Genomic DNA, 22,273 nt, shown 5'->3' with positions numbered 1-22,273 from the left:
TTCTCCCAAATGTATTGGGTTACTGTCCCTTCATAAATATGATTTGTTCAGTTGGAAGTCCAACCTGGCATAGAAACCATTACAAATCCTTTTTGCTTAATATTCTCATTTCATACTTCATACTTTTTGTACTCTTATAATCTTGTTCATGCTATTTTAGTTTGGATATTTTGTCATGTTTGAACAGCTGTTTACAAGAAAGTAATTGCCAATGGGAAAATTTTACACCAGTGGATCAAAAACGTTAATGGCAATAGTTAGTAACAGATCGTGCACGCCACAGACAGATCAGCAGTGCACGCAGGTATGAAGCAAAAAGATAGATTTCTGGCTACCTGATGTTTGTGATGCTCCTGGTAACATTTTCAGAATGTGTTGGGTAAAAGTGAGTATTATTCAAAAAGGACCTGTCATGATAACTCAATTACATTTGTAAAGTCATGGGAATCGCAATAAAATTTGGGATTGTGGTAACTCTATCTTCTGTAACAAGCCTCTCTAATTGGCTTTGCCTACTGTGAATCTCAAATATTTGGGAAGTAGAGGATTTTGAGTTCATTTTGGGCCAAAAGATTAGTCATTCTTTAAGGGAAAGCATTGGAAGGCCAGATATTATGCAGTAGGAATATTTTAAGGCTTAAGCTTAATGGCTGTAAATAAGTTAAACACATCATCATTTCGCTTCACTATGTCGCTTGCATATGCACAAACACATATATATATAATATATATATAAATTAGTGTGGTGTATATGTATGTATGTTAGAAAGGACAACCCTTTGGATAAAATTTGTAACAACAAGACAAATGTTTTAGCGGCGTTTTGAAAAAGTCTTTGCTGAGTGATAAAATGCATGAATTGTCAGGCAGCTGGCGATGCATTTCCTAGTTAGCGTGGTGTTATCCTCTGTAATATTTTGCTGTGAGTGAGCATTGTTTGTGTAGTGATCCACACAGGGAGAAAACATCCAGACCCGGGAAAAATTTTGTACCATTATAGTTTGTAATTTTAACAAGAAAAATAAGGTGCCAACTTTACTAATGGACAAAGAAAAACTGCAAATTCTGCAAGAATAGGTTAAGGTTGCAGGTGTAACCCTGACTTAGGTGACGGGTTACTGCTTTGAGCAAAAATAATATTGATAGTGTTTATTATACTGCAGATAGCAGTTTGACGCCAGCACCTGTGGGTTCACATTCATGTGCAGTGCTGTGCTCACCACAGTCCAAATGCTAGTTACATTTTTAAGACTGGCAAAGAGCCCTAACTTGTTTGCTTTGCTTTCCTGTTACACTGCATCCATTGCAAAGGTGTTAGACTACCTCCTTAAGGTGGTCTCACAACACTTGCCTAAATTTGACTCCTCCTGTTGGTGAATAACTCCCTTGCAGTCATATTGATACAATAGCTGCAGTCATAACGGTGCCATTAAAATTTGTATATATCTATGATTGAAATAATTCTACATTTTTTGGAATTACATAAAAATGAAAAAGGCTTTAAAAAATTTTGTAAGGTTAGACACTTAAAAATTGCATGAAATTTTAAACCCCACATATGTAAAAGTGCTGCTCTTCCCTGGTGACTTTCAACCATTTTAATTTTCTTTGCATACAATATTGAATTTAATTTAAAAATAGCTGTGGTCTTTTTTTCCCTAAATGAACAAATTATTCCGCAACATGCTTAAAAAAAAAGTAAGACTTTATTATCAATACTATTACATGTTTCAAAATCCAGCCATGAATCTTTTCTCTGCGGTGACCTTGTTTGCTGAAGCTGTATTCGCCTTGGTTCAAAGGGCACCATTGGCGAAAGGGTTAATTTATTTCAGTTTTCTTGTATTACAAAAGATAATCCCTTTGAATTGTTTTGGCACAGTTTTTATGTCTTAATCCGGACCCTGATTCCTCTCATGCAGTGCTGTGTGACAGAGCGTTCCTTCCTGTCACTGCATGCTAGCACCATTGTCACGGCATGAGATTGGCCATGCGTGCAACGACCACTCGTGACTCTTGAGTGTACTTGCTTTCTTGTTTCTGTTGAACAGAGGTCTGTGGCCTTTTTAAAGATTCTTTCCTTGATGTAATTTAACGTTGTTGCTGGTTTTTTGCAGATGTTGATGATCATTGGTGATTATCATATTGGCATGTGTGTTTTTCTTTAACAGAATGTTGTACAGAACTCAGGTTTTCTTACCTAGAAACTGGCAAGACCACAGGGAATAGAATTAGACCTGATCAACTAAAATCACATTCAAATGCCTCAGTCAACAGATCTTTCTCCACTTTTTCTGCCTAGTTTTGTTTTGGTGGTGTTGTGTGTTCTATGTATTGTTCTTGGTTCTCCTTCCTAACCCCACCCATCAGTTTGGGATATTTTATTTCAGAAACCACAATTGTCTCCAATTTTTTTCCCCATCCTCTCCATATATATTTCTATACTATATTTTAAAAAAAATTCAGTTTAATGTTAAGAGGGGTACAGTGAGCTCAAATACTATAGTTTTTTTTAGTGATTGGTCATTTAACATGGTTTAATTTCACCAGAACATAATCTGGTCACCTTTGATAATTACAGGCTTGGATGTCAGTTGAGCAGCACATAATTTAGCAATTTTTACCTCCATGCAAGTAAAGATTTCAGTTTCTTAGTCTGATCGGCAAACACTGCAAATAAAGGCCTCTCTTGTGGCTCTGTATGTTCATCTGTTATTTCTTTTGCAAAGACTTTTGTTTCAGTCCCAACATCTTACAGTTGACACATGATTTAAAGAACACAGGTAGATATTTATGTTTCCAAGGCTGCAGAGGGTGTCTGCTTTTAGAAGTGGTTTCTTAACTTGTTGAATTACATTTATTGGTAGCTTGGAAAAACATGGTGTGTATAAGCTTAGAACAGGGCACACTGTTCTCTCTCAAGACTTCCAGAGAGATCCTTTCAGTTAATGTTTAAGGCAGAGATGTTTTAGATTTCAGTGAATACCAAAGCTTCAGTGGTTTCTGCTTATGTACCACAAGAACATCAGTCAACGCCGCACACGGGAAGAGATGGGGGGGGGGGGAGGTGGGGAGTGTACAGATCACCAGGAAAATGTCATCTTTTTAGTTTGAATTAATTGCTCTAGTTCATAGTGATGTGGTAAGAACTTGCTTTAAGCTAAAGCTATGTGTTATTTCTTCTGTGTGTGTGTCCCTCTCTATGCTTGCCTCTCTCTCAACCAATCTGTTTCTCTTGTATGTCTTTTTCCCTGTCAGCTTCTCTATCTGTCTGTCTTTGTGTATGTTTCTCCTCCCATTTCTATGCCTTGCTCTTTCCCTATTTCTCCTCTTTCTCACTTGCTTGCTCTTTTATTATGGACCTCTGAGACGACCAAGGATTTTTATCTATTTTTATATGCTTTGTGATTACCACAATGTGAACAGATAAATTGCAGCTTCAAATTCTAAATTTGTCTCTCCTTTATTAGCAGGCTGGATCATGGACTCTAGCTACGGTATACTGTTGACATCTATGTAACTTTGCACTGAGCTAGTGGAGGATGCTGTGAAATGTGACTGAGATAGAAACCTTGCTGCCTTTTCTGTCTTTCCCATTGATAGGAATCTTGCATCTGCACATATTGCTGTGCCTGATGACACGACCAAGATTGGCAACACTGGCATGGGGAAGAAGAGACCGGGGGGGTAATTTTAAGCCTAAAGAACGGGTTGACTGGGGGCGGGTTGGGAAGTCAAAATTGTAGATTATAGCAGCAGTACTGTCACCCAGCTCCAACGCACCCACTTCCAGGTTTAATCCAGGCGCGTTTGGATGCACGCGCATCCGAAACCCAGAAGTCCCATCCCCACTTAAATCCAGCGGACGGATTGTTAAAGGGGTAATGCATCTCATTGAAATAGTTACGGTACTTAATTTTTTGCTGATTCTAATTCTGAAACTAATTTAATCTCACCTGCATGGGTTTCCCGGGGCTCGTGAATCTCATCCAGTGAGAAGAAGGCAAGAAGGGCCGGATTCATGAATTAAGTGCCGTTGTAGCTCTGCTTGTGGGCCAGGAGGAGAAGGAGTGATCCAACAAGCTTACCTGCCTCAATCGAAACCCCACGATTGTCCAAGACCTGTCCCCCACAATGGGAGACCCCCACCTCCAACTCTTCCGACGACTCCCGACCTCCAACTCTTCCGACGACTCCCGACCTCCAACTCTTCCGATGACTCCCGACCTCCAACTCTTCCGATGACTCCCGACCTCCAACTCTTCCGATGACTCCCGACCTCCAACTCTTCCGATGACTCCCGACCTCCAACTCTTCGGATGACTCCTGCCCTCCAACTCTTCCGATGACTCCCGACCTCCAACTCTTCCGATGACTCCCGACCTCCAACTCTTCCGATGACTCCCGACCTCCAACTCTTCCGATGACTCCTGCCCTCCAACTCTTCCGATGACTCCCGACCTCCAACTCTTCCGATGACTCCTGCCCTCCAACTCTTCCGATGACTCCCGACCTCCAACTCTTCCGATGACTCCCGACCTCCAACTCTTCCGATGACTCCCGACCTCCAACTCTTCCGATGACTCCTGCCCTCCAACTCTTCCGATGACTCCCGACCTCCAACTCTTCCGATGACTCCTGCCCTCCAACTCTTCCGATGACTCCCGACCTCCAACTCTTCCGATGACTCCCGACCTCCAACTCTTCCGATGACTCCCGACCTCCAACTCTTCCGATGACTCCCGACCTCCAACTCTTCCGACGACTCCCGACCTCCAACTTTTTCGATGACTCCTGATCTCCAACTCTGCCGATGACTCAATCACCTCCTGGCTGGTGATCTTCTCCACAGCCCCCCTCGCCCCGGTCCACTTGCGACATCAGAAGCTCCCTCCCCGATGTCCTCCATGGCATCAGGCCCCCCCGATGTCCTCCATTGCTCATGATCTCTTCTCCCACTTCCCTTCTCTCCGATTCATGGCTCCTTTTCCCCCCCTCCCCCACAAGCTGGATGGACTCAACTTACTTTTGGGTTTTCCACGCGGATATATACCCACCCGTTCAGTTCTTGGCTTCAGGTCAATATCATGCCCAAATGTCAGCTATTAGCATTACAAGAATATTTTTCCCACACAGAGTAGCTGCTTGGGGACAGAATTAAATGCTCTAGGGATTATATACCTCATCCTCTGTCCTACTCATTTGGTATTCTGCATTATTGGTTATGGCCCTCCGTCATTTACAAAAATGTATAGAATGAGATGATCAAACACCCCTTGAAAATTATGGTTTCTATGCCGGAGTTGGGAGAGGAGCAGGTAGAGAGAAGGAAGGAGGAATATAGAGCACAGTTGGCAATGGTTAGTGGGAGATATGGGAATGGATAAATATTCTGAAATTTCATTTGATTACCTTTGGCGATCAGGGAGTATCCCTCAGCAGATTAAATGGATAGAGTCTATGATAGAGTACATTGAACGTAATTGTGGAAGAAGTGGGCTTAATTGGCCAGATGACCTTTGTTTATTGCATAAGGTTAGGGAAGTTTTGCCAATTTATTTAGTGGTCAACTTCTCTACAGTTCAATTTAACCCTCTAGAACTGCAGTTGTTGACTTGGACTACACCCAAAATGAATTTGAGACTCACAATTTTAATTTTTCACTTTACAATCCTCTCAATAAAATGTACTGCCTAGAAGCCAGTCAGAACCATGTTCTGATGAAGGTCATAATATAAATGAGAGTACAGTGCTGAATATTTGTAGATGCCGATTCTTAAAGAACACATTATGTAGCCAGCTTACAGTCCTGTTACAAAACATACCGTGCAGCTCTAGACTTATAAAATGCTCTGTACAATTTCTTGTCAATGGTGAAAAGAAAAACATATCATACAGCTCATAAAAATGTAAAAACACACTCTAGTTCCAAACTTAAGGCAATCCTATGCCCCTACCCCAAAAATAAGTACAATTCTGATTGATTTATTTTTGGAAGGGAGTAAATTGGTGTGGCAGTCATTGCTGGGCAATGAATAAACTGCTTTCTATTCTGCATGTTCAGTGCCAATTTCAAGCGGGAACCCATGGTTATAGTGTTGGGAATACCTTTGTGTGCAATATGAGCTGGACCCATGGTTATAATGTCGGGAATAGCACTGAGTGCAGTATGAGCAGGAACCCATGGTTATAGTGCCACTTACACCACTCAAATCAAGAGTGTAGAGTTTGGGGCATGCTGACTTCAAATCAGATTCTGATTTCCCCTCGCTGATTTTAGACTGCAGGTGAAATTTCTAAAGTTGGAGAAGCATAGTTGTACTGCATCTGATGTTGAGCAGTAACACCGCTTCAAAGTGGTCTTGCTATCGAAATTGACAGCATCGCACTGCATAAATTTGGCTTTGCTGCAGTGATGCAACCATACTGAACAGGCAGAACAATTGCCATAGTTAAAGCAGCGTCAGAAGAGCTGCCTCCACTCCCTGGTAGAGTAGTTTGATGTTTCCACCACAGAACTATAGATGTCTACAACATAGGAGAAGGCTATTTGTCCCTTTGTGACTGTGCTAGCTCTTTGCTAAGCTAAACTAACCCTAATGCCTTTCTCTCACCCCATAGCCCTGTATCTTCCTTTGCTTCAAATGTTCATACACTTTATCTTTAAAAGCTGCAATAGTTTCTGCCTCAACTACTCCCCGTGGCAAAACATTCAATGCTCCGACAACCCTCTGTGTAACAAAATTTCCCCTCAACTCTCTTAATGACCGTTGTAAATGCATGACCCCTTGTAACTGATTCCCTCACCAAAGGAAACAGTCTTTGCCTATTCAGTCTATCAGAACCCTTCATAGTATTAAAAATCTCTATTAAATCTCCTCCCAGCCTTCTCTGCTTCAGTAAAACTAGTTACAACATCTCAAATCTCTCCTCACAATTATACTTCCTCATCCCTGGTATCATTTGGATGAATCTATATTATATGCTCTTAATGGCTGTAATGCCCTTTATATAAAAGGACACTGAAACTGCACACAGTACTCTAAACTGTGGCCTAGCTATTGCCTTGTACAAATTTATGGTTACCTCTTTACTCTTGTACTGTATTCCCCTATTTATAAAACCCCAAAATGCTATTCACCAGCCAGTGAAGGTGAATGCAAATTAGATTCATATGATCAAACTTCATTCATTCATTTTATTTCTGGAAGAATGTAGATTGGTATGATCGCCATTACTAGAGAATGGAATATTTTTCTGCTTCTCATGCCCATTGTAATGTAAAGATCCAGAACAGTTTTAACGCAGTCACACAGTGCAAAACTGCTGAAATGGAGTAACTGAATCCAAAATGACTGATGCGCTCCACCTTACCACACTGTCCAGTCTCTCAAAACAGAGTATGTAATTGCACACTTGAAACTGCTTCCACTTCACTGGCATTTAAAGCAACAGAACAGTAAGTTAATGGACGACTGAACTGAGAGTGGAACAAATATTACTGAGCAGAGAGTGGAGAGAAGAGAAAATACAACCAGTAGACAGGAAGCAGTAAGAGTATCTAGAACATTCTGGACAGAATGTGGAAGAATAGAGAATGAGAAGAGTACAGATTAGAACCTGGAGATAAAGCAGAGAGTGAAAGGAAGGAGACTAGAGTTGGGAGATGGAATGGGGAGTGGAGAAGAGGGAGAACAGAACCAGGAAATGGGAGACAGTGGAGCTTGGGGATGGAAAAAAAATAGAGCCAGAAAGATGAAATGGTGAGTGGGAAGGAAGGAAAGTAAATAGATCGAGGGATGGGACAAAGAGCGAGAATAGTCTAGAGCGGAACTAGATGGTGCAAATGGGTGCTAGAACATTCAACAACAGGTGAGGCTCGAGTAAAGCACCACACAGAAAGAAAAGAGGCAGGAATAGAGCCAGCGCTAAAGACACTACAACAGAAAGATATATTTTATACATGTGTATATGAAATCAGGATAAACAATTTGACCAATGTTCATCATCAGGATTGTAACCAAACTAGGGAAGATTAATCTATCAAGAGGAGTGTTTCAACAATTCATTTGAGGGCTTATTAATACTGTGTGTGTGTTTCTGTGTGTGTGAGTATCATACACAAATATTAATTTTAAAAATCAGTTTAATGTGAAATCAGTTCAGTTTTCACAAACATAACAGATTCTTTGGACTCAGAGGGGTTAAAGCACTTCGTAGAGCACTTGCATAGGATTTTCTAGCTGGTTTCAGGCAGAAAATGTCAAGGTGCATATTTTGGTGGGTTGGGCATGCAAATTTGATCTATTTTTAAAAATGGTCACATGCATCTGTAATTTCAAGTATAACTAGGCTGTGCCCTCCCGCATGAAAAAAAAGAAACATACAAACATTTTCTATGTTATTTGATGTTTTCCCAGCTAGAACAGTAATCATTTTCCAAGTCAGGCAGCATCTGTGGAGAAAGAAACAGAGTTAACGTTTCAGGTTGATGACCCTTCGTCAGAACCAGAAGATGTTGAAGATTAAACAGTTTTTAAGTAAGTACAGAGCTAGGGGAAAGGGGGGAGGGAGGAAAGAATAAAAGGGGACGTCTCTAATAGGATGAGGGCAGGAGTGATTAAATGACAAAAGGGATGATGGTGCAAGGCAAGGATCATAGAATCATAGAAAGGTTACAGCATGGAAGGAGGCCATTCAACCCATCGAGTCCACGCCGGCTCAATGCACGAGCAATCCAGCTATTCCCACTCCCCCGCTTTATCCCCGTAGCCGGGCAAATTTTTTCCTTTCACGTACTTATCCAGTTCCCTTGAAGGCCATGATTGAATCTGCCTCCACCGCCTCTTCGGGCAGTGCATTCCAGATCCTAACCACTCACTGTGTAAAAAAAGGTTTTTCCTCCTGTCACCTTTGGTTCTTTTGCCAATCACCTTAAATCTATGCCCTGTGGTTCTTGACTCTTCCGCCAATGGGAACAGTTTCTTTCTATCTACTCTGTCTAGACCCTTCATGATTTTGAATACCTCTATCAAATCTCCTCGCAGTTTTCTCTGTTCCAAGGAGAACAACCCCAGCTTCTCCAGTCTATCCACATAACTGAAGTCCCTCATCCCTGGAATCATTCTAGTAAATCTCTTCTGCACCCTCTCTAAGGCCTTCATATCTTGCCGAAAGTGCGGTGCCCAGAGCTGGACACAATTCTCAAGTTGTGGCCAAATCAGTGTTTTATAAAGGTTCAACATAACTTCCTTGCTTTTGCACTCTATGCCTCTGTTTATAAAGCCCAGGATCCCGTCTGCTTTTTCACACCGCTTTCTCAACCTGCCCTGCCACCTTCAATGATTTGTGCACATATACCCCCAGATCTTCCTGTTCCTGTACCCCTTTTAGAATTGTGCCCTGTAGTTTATATAGAGGAGCTGTAAATAGCAACCTTAGCAGTACTTGCTGTCCAAACAAATGGGAGCTGTGGTTATGATCTGAAGTTACTGAAATCAATGTTGAGTCCAGAAGGTTGTAAAGTGGCATTTACAGCTCCTCTCGGCCCATATTTTGTTTCTTAACTTGTCCTATTTCGACCCCCTCCTTGCCTTCCACCATCATCCCTTTTGTCATTTAATCACTCCTGCCCTCCACCCTATCAGAGACCTTCCCTTTTGTTCTTTCATTCCTCCCTCCCCCCACCCCTTTCCCCTGGCTCTGTACTTGCTTAAAAATTGTTTAATCTTCAATTTCTTCCAGTTCTGACGAAGGGTCTTCGACCTGAAACGTTAACTCTTTTTCTTTCTCCACAGACGCTGCCTGACCTGAGTATTTCCAGCATTTTTTGTTTTTATTTCAGATTTCCAGCATCCGCAGTATTTTGCTTTTGAGTCATTTTCCAATATGGGTTCCTTCATTTCCAAAAATATACTTTTATTCAAAAATTCTCATTTTAATGACCCGTTGAAAAGATTATGTAATTGGTTACTTCCCCCCCCCCCCCTTCCCCAAAGAATGCTCAGGGGCCACTATTGATGCCAATAGTTTGCATGGCTTTTCAGAAAGAGCTGGGTTTAAAATCTGAACTGTAACTGCTGCTGATTAAATAGAATTATGTAATAATTAAACATTTCTAAGACAACGATGAGATGAGAACAGCATGGGACTAACCAATACAATCAAACCAGGGGCTTTTTAAAATGAACATTGTACATCCTCCTGAGGGCTCAGTTGTTACATGCAGAGCCTGTTTTGTTTCTAAGCCACACAGATCAGGACTGTCCCAGGTTCAATATTTGATCGAGTTACATTGAAAATACAGCACAGAAACAGGCCATTCGGCCCAACTGATCTATCTCCATTTATGCTCCACACGAGCCTCCTCCCTCCCTACTTCACCTAATCCTATTCCTTTCTCCCTCATGTGCTTATCTAGCTTCTCCTTAAATGCATCGATGCTATTTGCCTTCACTACTCCTTGTGGTAGTGTGTTCCACATTCTTACCACTCTTTGGGTAAAGAAGTTTCTCCTGAATTCCCTATTGGATTTATTAGCGACTTTTTTACATTTATGACCTTTAGTTTTGGACTCCCCCACAAGTGGAAATGTTTGATCTGTGCTGAATCAGCTGATCTCACTGTGGGCAACAATAGGAATACTGCAGTTAGCCTCAGTACCTCAAAGGGTGTAAAAAGCAGCCATGGTCCTCATTCCTGATTGATGGCCAATGAGCCGTGATGCTCCCCGTGCTCTATCAACCCTCGCCAGCCAGACTCACACATGATGAACAGTCACTTGGGGGAGGTACTGCTGGGCACCCTGCTTGAGTCAGAGAAAAGGGGAAAAGAAGGTAAAAGTTTAAGCATTGAGGACAACTAAATAATTTGGAGCTTTTTTAAGATTAATTCTCAGAATGTGGGCGTCGCTAGCAAGGTCGGCAGTTATTGCTCATCCCGAGTTGCTCTGAGAAGGTGGTTGTGGGTCGCTTTCGTGATACCGCTGAGTGGCTTGCTTAGGCCACTTCAGAGGGCCATTAAGAGTCAACCACATTGGTCTGAGACTGGAGTCACATTCAGTCGAAGTTTCCTTCCCTAAAGGACATTGGTGAACCATTACAACATTCTGACAGCATCATGGTCACTTTTGTTTTTACAGGCACCAGCTTTTTATTTCCAGATTTTTAAAACTGAATTCAAATTTTCAACCTGCTCTGATGGAATTTGAACTCACATTCACTAGATTGTTAGGCCTGTGGATTACCACCCATGCAGCAGAGTTTGTACCTCCAGTAACATAACCACTACACTACCGTAACGATGACTTTTTTTGTTAATATTTAATAAAAGTTAAACATTTCTCTTGAAAATTTGCATGGTGTATTTGTTAAATGATAACCATATTGAATTAATTTTTGAAGCCAGATAGCATATTGTATAAACTAGTTCTAATTGGTTTCCTTTGAGATGGTCTCAGCAAATACAGACTATCGTGGATAGCACGTTCAGTGAGGTGGTCACACCGCAGGTAAAGATTACGCAGGCAGAAAGGAAATGGGTGACCGCCAGGCAGAGTAAAAGGACTAGGCAGGTAGAGCAGGAGTCCCCTGGGGCCATCTCCCTCTCAAACAGATATACCGCTTTGGATACTGCTGGGGGAGATGGCTTATCAGGGGAAAGCAGCAAGAGCCAAGTTCGGGGCACCACGGGTGGCTCTGCTGCACAGGAGGGGAGGAAGAAGAGTGGCAGGGCTATAGTGATAGGGGATTCAATTGTAAGAGGAACAGATAGGCGTTTCTGCGGCCGCAAACGTGACTCCAGGATGGTATGTTGCCTCCCTGGTGCTAGGGTCAAGGATGTCATCGAGCGGCTGCAGGGCATTCTGGAGGGGGGGGGAGGGTGAACAGCCAGTAGCCATGGTCCATATTGGTACCAACGACATAGGTAAAAAAAGGGATGAAGTCCTGCAAGGTCAATTTAAGGAGTTAGGAGATAAATTAAAAAGCAGGACCTCAAAGGTAATGATCTCAGGATTACTACCAGTGTCACTTGCTAGTGAGTAAAGGAACAGGAGAATAGACCAGATGAATGCATGGCTGCAGGGATGGTGTAGGAGGGAGGGATTTAGATTCCTGGGAAAATGAGACCGGTTCTGGGGAAGGTGGGACCTGTACAAGCGGGACGGGTTACACCCGAGCAGGACCGGGACCAATGTCCTCGCAGGGGTGTTTGCTAGTGCTGTTGGGGAAGGTTTAAACTAGAATGGCAGGGGGATGGGAACCTGAGCAGGGGGACAGAGGAGGGGGAAACAAGGATAGAAACAAAAGACAGAAAGAGAAGAAGCAATAGTGGAAGGCAGAGAAAACAAGGGCGAAAAACAAATAGGGCCATAGTGCAAAATAAAACTAAGATGACTAGCAATCTTAAAAAGACAAGTCTAAAGGCATTGTGTCTTAATGCACGGAGCATTCGCAACAAGGTAGATGAATTAACAGCGCAGATAGATACTAACAGGTATGATATAGTTGCGATTACGGAGACATGGCTGCAGGGCAAAAAGGGAAAGAAGGTGGGGTAGCGTTGCTAGTAAAGGAGGAAATCAATGCAATAGTGAGGAAGGATATTGGCTTGGAAAATCACGATGTGGAATCTGTATGGGTGGAGCTAAGAAACACCAAGGAGCAGAAAACGTTGGTGGGGGTTGTCTATAGGCCCCCAAACAGTAGTGGCGATGTAGGGGAGGGCATTTAACAGGAAATTAGAGACGCATGCAAGAAGGGTACAATTATAATCATGGTTGACTTTATTTACATATAGATTGGTCAAACCAAATTAGCAATAATACTGTGGGGGAGGAATTCCTGGATTGTGTACATGATGGTTTTCTAAACCAATACATTGAGGAACCAACCGGAGAACAAGCGATCCTAGACTGGGTATTGTGCAATGAGAAAGGATTAATTAACAATCTTGTGCGGGGTCCCTTGGAGAAGAGCGACCATAACATGATAGAATTCCTCATTAAAATGGAGAGTGAAGTAGTCGAATCCGAAACTAGGGTCCTGAATCTAAATAAAGGAAATTACGAAAGTATGAGGTGTGAGTTGGCTATGATAGATTGGGGAACTTTACTAAAAGGGATGATGGTGGATAGGCAATGGCTAATATTTAAAGAACGTGAGCAGGAATTACAACAATTATTCATTCCTGTCTGGTGCAAAAATAAAACAGGATAGGTGGCTCAATTGTGGCTTACAGAAGAAATTAGGGATAGTATTAGATCCAAAGAGGAGACGTATAAAATTGCCAGAAAAAGCGGCAAGCCTGAGAATTAGGAGCAGTTCAGAATTCAGCAAAGGAGAACAAAGAGATTGATTAAGAGGGGAAAAATAGAGTACGAGAGTAAACTAGCAAGGAACATAAAAACTGTCTGTAAAAGCTTCTATAAATAAGTCCAAGAGAAAAAGATTAGTGAAGACAAATGTAGGTCCCCTTACAGTCAGAAATGGGGGAAATTATAATGGGGAACAAAGAAATGGCAGAACAATTAAACACAAACTTTGGTTCTGTCTTCACAAAGGAGGACTTAAATAACCTCCTGGAAATGTTAGGGAACCAAGGGTCTAGTGAGAGGGAGGAACTGAAGGAAACCAGTATTAGTAAGAAAATAGTGCTTGGGAAATTAATGGGGCTAAAGGCTGACAAATCCCCAGGGCCTGATCATCTACATCCCAGAATACTAAACGAAGTGGCCCTGGAAATAGTGGATGCATTGGTGATCATCTTCCAAAATTCTATAGAATCTGGAACAGTTCCTACAGATTGGAGGGTGGCAAATGTAACCCCACTATTTAAAAAAGGAGGGAGAGAATAAACAGGGAATTACAGACCAGTTAGCCTAACATCAATCGTGGGGAAAATGTTAGAGTCTATTATAAAGGATGTGATAACAGAACACTTGGAAGGCATTAATGGGATTGGACAAAGTCAGCATGGGTTTATGAAAGGGAAATCATGCTTAACAAATCTACTGGAATTTTTTGAGGATGTAACTTGTAGAATAGATAGGGGAGAACCAGTGGATGTGGTGTATTTGGATTTTCAGAAGGCTTTTGATAAGGTCCCACACAAGAGGTTAATGTGCAAAATTAAAGCACATGGGATTGGGGGGAATATACTGGCATGGATTGAGAATTGGTTGACAGACAGGGAACAGAGAGTAAGAATAAACGTGTCTTTTTCCGGGTGGCAGGCAGTGACTAATGGGGTACCGCAGGGTTCAGTGCTTGGGCCCCAGCTATTCACAATATATATCAATGATTTGGATGAAGGAACTAACATTTCCAAGTTTGCAGACGACACAAAGCTGGGGTGGAATGTGAGCTGTGAGGAGGATGCAGAGGCTCCAATGTGATTGAGACAAGTTGGGTGAGTGGGCAAGAACATAGCAGATGCAGTATAACATGGATAAATGTGAGGTTATCCACTTTGGTTGTAAAAACAGAAAGACAGATTATTATCTGAATGATGATAGATTGGAAAAAGGGGAGGTGCAACGAGACCTGGGTGTCCTTGTACACCAGTTGCTGAAAGCGAGCATTCAGGTGCAGCAAGCAGTTAGAAAGGCGAATGGTATGTTGGCCTTCATTACAAGAGGATTTGAGAACAGCAACAGGGATGTCTTACTGCAGTTGTACAGGGCCTTGGTGAGACCACATCTGGAGTATTGTGTGCAGTTTTGGTCTCCTTATCTGAGGAAGGATGTCCTTGTCATGGAGGGATTCCAAAAAGGTTTACCAGACTGATTCCTTGGATGGCAGGACTGACGTATGAGGAGACATTGGGTCGACTAGGCCTATATTCACTTGAGTTTATAAGAATGAGTGGTGATCTCATCGAAACATATAAAATTCTAACAGGACTAGACAGACTAGATGCAGGGAGGATGTTCCCGATGGCTGGGGAGTCCAGAACCAGGGGTCACAGTCTCAGGATACGGGGTATGCCATTTAGAACCGAGATGAGGAGAAATTTCTTCACTCAGAGGGCGGTGAACCTGTGGAATTCTCTACCACAGAAGGCAGTGGAGGCCAAGTCATTAGATGTATTCAAGAAGGAGATAGATATATTTCTTAATGCTAAAGGGATCAAGGGATATGGGGAAAAAGCGGGAACAGGGTACTGAGTTAGATGATCAGCCATGATCATTTTGAATGGCGGAGCAGGCCCGAAGGGCCGAATGGCCTACTCTTGCTCCTATTATCTATGTTTCTCTGTTTCTAGTGCTTAATGGAAATCAACTTCAACTTCATCCAGCTGAATACTGCTTGAGGTATTTTCCATCTTGAATGACCATGTGCAACTGTTTACGTTCATGCAGACAGCTTCGCACTTTGTGACTGGGTAAGAAAAATTGGAAGAGGTAGTTCATGTGTCATTAGCATTACAGTGGTAGAAATCACTTGGCATTTTGGACCCAGGGGCAACTTGTCCATGTTTGCAGATGAAAATCAGTGGGCGTTCTCTTCACTGTAGTTGCTCCTTATGCATCTTCTGCTTTGATCAAGGATCGAACTTCGCTGTATGCCGAATAAAACAAAGCAACGTCAAAAGAAAGTGGACAATTGAATTATAAAATAAAGTTTATCACCTGATATTGGGGTTGGGGGAAGGCAGGAATTCTCTGTCTCATGATTGTTTTTCAAGATCAAGAATTTCCACCCACAGCATGCTGCAGTTTGAACCTCCAGAACAGCAAGTTGCAGCCCCAGTAGCAGTTAAGAGTGAATTGGGGCAGAAGATATATGCATAAGAGAGAAGGAGGGCTAGAAGAGTGCCAACATGAGCTGAGGAGGGAGAGGACTGACATTGTGAACTGGAAACAGAGAATGGAAGAAAAATTTCCACTGTGAACTGGGGAAGCACGGGGAAGGGAAGAGTGCCACTGTGAATGAAGAGCAGAGAGGAGAGTTGCACCATGCACTGGTGTGAGGGGGCAGGGGGGAGAAAGTGCCTCCACATCGTTGTGGCAACTGTAGAAACAATATTAAAACAACTTATCAGATTTAGCAACACGAAGTATCAGTAGCTGGCAATGTCTTTGCAAGAAATTGAGGCAAACCCCTGCAGCAGCCGTGACTGGTGGTATGAAATTCTTTTTTGTGCCCTGTTAGGAAACATGAGCGAGCACCTTTGCATTTGTTTCTGGTTATCCAATTGACAGATTTTTAATACTGTGGGGGAAAAAATGTAGGAAAGTGTTTCATTGCTTTTGAAAGTTATTGTAATTTTCACCAGTGTATAGCTACAGTGAAATATTGCAGAACCCAGGGATTCTAAATTGGTTTAATTTTCATCCGGAAGTGGAAGTTTTACATTTAAAAAGTGTCATTCAATGTATAGGTTATAGCTTTAAAAAATAAATGAGGGTCACAACAAAATAGCTTTCATTCAAGAACAGTTATTTCAAAGAATTAATGTAATTAAATAACTAGTTGTAGTACTAAAAAACCTCGGCAGAACGGAGGTCGCAAAATGGTTTAATTTTCATTCCGAATTGTTCATTCAAAAAGTGAATGTAATTAAATAACTAGCTATAGTATTAAAGAAAAGACCTTATCAGATTAAAGATTGTAAAATGAACACATTTTCATTCAGAGTTGTTATCTTGTGGTGCTTGTGAACACACATTGCAAAGAAAATTGAATTCAGAAGGAGGGAAGATGAAATCCTCATGCCAGCATTTCCCTAATAAAATAGTGATTTTTATATTGGATTGTGCTATTTAGGTTAATATAGCTGTCATTCAATGTGTGAAAATTCTGTAGGACTAGCAGATAATTTTTCACACTTTGGATACTAAAATGTTGTCACTGGGCTTATTTAGCATATTGGTACCAATACACTAAAATAAAATGCAGTCAAGCTGATGCACTTCTTGTGTGATACCATTAATTCATCACCTTAAATTGCTCCCGCTGTTGGTGACAGACCTGTAACCACAAGTACTTCACTTTACTGTTATGCAGCTAAAAATGCTCTCTCGAGACGGCCAAAGTTGGAAAAGACTAAAAAATTATTAATATGCTGGGTGTTTTTCACAGTTCAGGTGAACACAGTATAAAAATCTCATGTCCAGATTTACACTTTACTGAAATCACTGTGCTGGATTTGGAGGATGATGCAATGCTGTGATCTATCTAGGATCAGAATTTTTTTTCTTCTAATTTTAAAATAAAGCTACTTGCATATAGTTTTTTTAAAATCTGGGAAAGTGGACCATTATAAAATGTCCTAGCTTTATGCATAACGATGTGCATTCTCTAAAAAGGAGATTTGTTTAAATCTTTAGCTATGCTAACTAACAAAAGAAGAAAAGAAGAGGCTAATAACAATACTGAAGTATGAAGGGAATTACTGTCACATTTGTTGCAGGAGGTAACATTTAAGTATGCAGATCAGATCAATTCTATACCAACTCCCTAAAGGGCTCATTACGATGTAATAATTGGGTATGATAGGAAGAGGAAGACGACAATTCCATTTAATTGAGAACAATTTATTTTACTTAAAGTAAGTGTATCCCATCTGAATAAATGTAAAAATTAGCAAACAGAGGAATTAATAGGTAACGGCAATGCAGCTGATACAACTAAGGAAATAAAGGAAGTGCCTCATTGATCCTTGTGCTTTAGTGTGCCTTTTGATTTCTTTTCCTTCCATGTTTTCTTAAATGGATTAATAAAATGAATTAACATTATTCAAAGCTTGTTTCTAGCTCCTCCAATGGCTCAGTTGGTAAAGTCAGTGCATTATTGAATCATACAGATCAGGAAAGTCTCAGGTTTGATTGCTGGTTTGTGATGAGTTAGCTTATCTCAGTCAGGATGGCAATAAGGGCCTATAACTGGCTTCAGTGCCTCTACGCTAGGGAGGGGAAACTTAGAATTCCTACTCCTGATTGCTTTTAAGTGTCCTCTACTAGAAAATACACATGTGGATGTTGGATGAGGTCGGAATCAGAGTCAGCTGTGATGCTCATAACATTAAATAGCCTGTTAACACTAGTTATCTTGGCTGACATGGAAAATTGCCACTTGGGCAAGGTACTGGAGAGCAACTAGCACCTATGGAACCATACCCAATGTCCTTGGAAGAGGAGGAGAAAAGAAAATTTGGCAGAAAATAGCCTTTTAACTTCATGTACAGAACACTCCACATAAAAGTGGACTTTGGTTCTCCATATCATGTGCATCTTTTGGACGCTGTACATTGTTTGGATTGAAGACACAGCACCATTTTGTTACTAGTGGTGCAATTCCTGTACCTAATGTAAAATCTATATTTTAAATCACTTTCCTGTAAACAATTTTACAACACCAAGTTATAGTCCAGCAATTTTATTTTAAATTCACAAGCTTTCGGAGACTTCCTCCTTCCTCAGGTAAATGTTTCAGGACCTCCTCGAAGCCTACGCATTTATACATATAGAACAATACATGGTGTTTACAGACTGCCCCTGCAACTGCCCGTTGCCAAGGCAATCACCGCAGGGGCAGTCTGTAAACACCATGTATTGTTCTATATGTATAAATGCGTAGGCTTCGAGGAGGTCCTGAAACATTTACCTGAGGAAGGAGGAAGTCTCCGAAAGCTTGTGAATTTAAAATAAAATTGCTGGACTATAACTTGGTGTTGTAAAATTGTTTACAATTGTCAACCCCAGTCCATCACCGGCATCTCCACATCACTTTCCTGTAGTGTGTGGTTATTGTAAAGAAAGAAAAAAACCTGCAATTATATAGTGCCTTTCACAACCTCAGGACATCCCAAAGTGCTGCTCAGCCAATGAAGCCAATTTGTGCAGAGGATGGCCCCACATTGAACGTATACAATTCTGACAAGGCCAGACAGACTGGATGCAGGGAGGATGATCATATTGCATGGCGGAGCAGGCTCGAAGGGCCGAACGGCCTAATCCTGCTCCTATTTTCTATGTTTCTAAATAGCAATGAGATAATGAGACCAGATAATCTGTTTATATAATGGAAATAGCATGCTGAAATACATAGTCAATCAGTACACCTTGAGTATTGTGTCCAATTCTGGTTACCAAGACAAGGAAGACATTCAAGACCCAGAGGTAGGTCCCTAGTGTCAGAAGACTCAGGTATGAAAAAAGACTGGAGTAATTTAGGCCTTGAAAGGAGACACTGAGAGATGTTCCTATAGTGGTACATAAGATAGTAAACGGAGTTGAATACGTAGAATTCCAGGTAGGGTGGTGGAGGCAAAAACCCTGGAATCACTCCAGAAACATTTGAATGCTGGACGCTGCAGGAGTTCCTCAGGGCAGTGTCCTAGGCCCAACCATCTTCAGCTGCTTCATCAATGACCTTCCCTCCATCGTAAGGTCAGAGGTGGGGATGTTCGCTGACGATTGCACAGTGTTCAGTTCCATTCGCAACCTCTCAGATAATGAAGCAGTCCGAGCCCGCATGCAGCAAGACCTGGACAATATCCAGGCTTGGGCTGATAAGTGGCAAGTAACATTTGCACCAGACAAGTGCCAGGCAATGACCATCTCCAACAGAAGAGAGTGTAACCACCTCCCCTTGACATTCATCAGCATTACCATCGCCGAATCCCCCACCATCAACATCCTGGCGGTCACCATTGAACAGAGACTTAACTGAACCAGCCACATAAATACTGTGGCTACAAGAGCAGGTCAGAGGCTGGGTATTCTGTGGCGAATGACTCACCTCCTGACTCCCCAAAGCCTTTCCACCATCTACAAGGCACAAGTCAGGAGTGTGATGGAATACTCTCCACTTGCCTGGATGAGCGCAGCTCCAACAACACTCAAGCTCGACACCATCCAGGACAAAGCAGCCCGCTTGATTGGCACCCCATCCACCACCCTAAACATTCACTCCCTCCACCACCAGGGCACCGTGGCTGCAGTGTGTACCATCCACAGGATGCACTGCAGCAACTCACCAGGACTTCTTCGACAGCACCTCCCAAACCCACGACTTCTACTACCTAGAAGGACAAGGGCAGCAGGTGCATGGGAACACCGCCACCTGCACGTTCCCCTCCAAGTCACACACCATCCCGACTTGGAAATATATCACTATTCCGTCATCGTCGCTGGGTCAAAATCCTGGAACTCCCTACCTAACAGCACTGTGGGAGAACCTTCACCACACGGACTGCAACGGTTCAAGAAGGCGGCTCACCACCACCTTCTCCAGGGCAATTAAGGATGGGTAATAAATGCTGGCCTTGCCAGTGACGCCCACATCCTATGAACGAATAATAAAAAAAATGTATAGGGGGGAACTACAGGGTCTTTCTGGATGAATATGTTAAACTGAGCTGAATGGCCTTTTGCCAAATCCAAAACTGTAACTGGTAGGATTGTGGCTTAGGTTCTGTCATTTGCTTTTAAAACCAAATTGTCCAGTCCAAAACTGAAATGGTGGCAGCCCTATGCAATTATTGTACAACCCATATACTTAGTGAAATTAATGGAGATGTGTTTAACCTTCAGAGTCCCACCAAGTGTAATGTAAACCTGGCCTCCCAGTGAATGTCCTCTGTATTGTAACCCACAGATCACGCCACTTCATAAACTGAGTTATCTACTAGTTATTTAATTAAACTGTTTCTCATAAGAGAATAAGAAAAGTCAAGAACAGAAAAGGCCATTTAGCCCATCAACACTCATCCCTCTAACTCTCCCATTATAATATTCTTTTGTATTTTGAACATCCCTGTGCTCTGCCTGGCAGATTGTTCCATACATTTAGCATTGAGTAATGAAGATCGCCCTACTATCTCCTTTGAAGTTGCTTTTCACCAATGTAAATTTATGTCCTCTTTTTTTGGCTTAATTTAAAGTAATGTTCTGTGTTTACATTACAGACATTGTTTAATATTTTATATATAGCTCTGTGAGCTCCCTTCCCCCCCAACATTATGGGCCATAATTTGCTGTAGCGGGGCATCTAATGGCATTAGTTAGACGTTTAGGTTTTTTAATTTTTTGTGTGGCAAGTTGCCCCAAGTACGAGCTGATAACGGTGCAACGAGGGAACAGGGCAAGCAACTATGTATCTCCTTAACCAATCAGATTGAAGGACTGTGAATAAACAGTGCAACGACTGAGAAGGAAATATAAATTAGAGAGGGTGAATTCAATGTCAAATCAGATATAATGTGGAGATGCCGGTGATGGACTGGGGTTGACAATTGTAAACAATTTTACAACACCAAGTTATAGTCCAGCAATTTTATTTTAAATTCACAAGCTTTCGGAGGCTTCCTCCTTCGTCAGGTGAATGGTGTGGATTTCATTTCCACATCGTTCACCTGAGGAAGGAGGTAGCCTCCGAAAGCTTGTGAATTTAAAATAAAATTGCTGGACTATAACTTGGTGTTGTAAAATTGTTTACAAATCAGATATAGGAAGAGAAATAAAGAGAAGGAAAGAAAGATTGGATGGAGAGAGAAAAAAGAGACAGGAAAATTTTTTAAAATGTAAAATTTTTAAAATCATTAACAACAATTAAAATTTGAAGGAATGAGACTCCACACTTGTAATAGTTAATTTTCAGTGCCAGAAAGGTTGTTTGGCAGTAATTAACACTTATCATTAAAAGGGTGCTTCGACTTGAAATGACTTGACTTAACTTTCTGTGGCGAGTTGATTGAATTTTTTGAAGAGGTGAATAAAGTAGTGGACAGGGGAATGTCAGTGGATGTTATTTATATGGACTTCCAGAAGGCATTTGATAAGGTCCCACATAAGAGACTGTTAGCTAAGATAGAAGCCCATGGAATCGAGGGAAAAGTACGGACTTGGTTAGGAAGTTGGCTGAGCGAAAGGCGACAGAGAGTAGGGATAATGGGTAGGTACTCACATTGGCAGGATGTGACTAGTGGAGTCCCGCAGGGATCTGTCTTGGGGCCTCAATTATTCACAATATTTATTAACGACTTAGATGAAGGCATAGAAAGTCTCATATCTAAGTTTGCCGATGACACAAAGATTGGTGGCATTGTAAGCAGTGTAGATGAAAACATAAAATTACAAAGCGATATTGACAGATTCGATGATTGGGCAAAACTGTGGCAAATGGAATTCAATGTAGACAAATGTGAGGTCATCCACTTTGGATCAAAAAAGGATAGAACAGGCTACTTTCTAAATGGTAAAAAGTTAAAAACAGTGGATGTCCAAAGGGATTAGGGGTTCAGATACATAGATCATTGAAGTGTCATG

General features: G+C 41.7%; 1 protein-coding gene and 1 long non-coding RNA gene across 14 annotated transcripts in view; one reads left to right on the top strand and one right to left on the bottom strand.

Annotated features, from left to right (window-relative positions):
* The window catches only part of LOC137321323 (transcription factor 4-like), a 534,628-nt gene that overhangs the window by 412,386 nt on the left and 99,969 nt on the right, over positions 1 to 22,273 (top strand). The gene's annotated exons all lie outside the window — the stretch shown is intronic.
* LOC137321408 (uncharacterized) lies at positions 8,248 to 11,261 on the bottom strand. Its single transcript, XR_010962811.1, has 3 exons — positions 11,216 to 11,261; positions 10,663 to 10,804; positions 8,248 to 8,455 (listed from the first exon to the last, which is right to left on the bottom strand). It is a non-coding gene; the product is annotated as an uncharacterized lncRNA (long non-coding RNA).

The sequence above is a fragment of the Heptranchias perlo genome, chromosome 1 (genome assembly GCF_035084215.1).
Source record: "Heptranchias perlo isolate sHepPer1 chromosome 1, sHepPer1.hap1, whole genome shotgun sequence".
Taxonomy (NCBI): Eukaryota; Metazoa; Chordata; class Chondrichthyes; order Hexanchiformes; family Hexanchidae; genus Heptranchias; species Heptranchias perlo.
The sequence above is the reverse complement of the archived record's forward strand: the minus strand, read 5'-3'. Positions and strand labels throughout refer to the sequence as shown.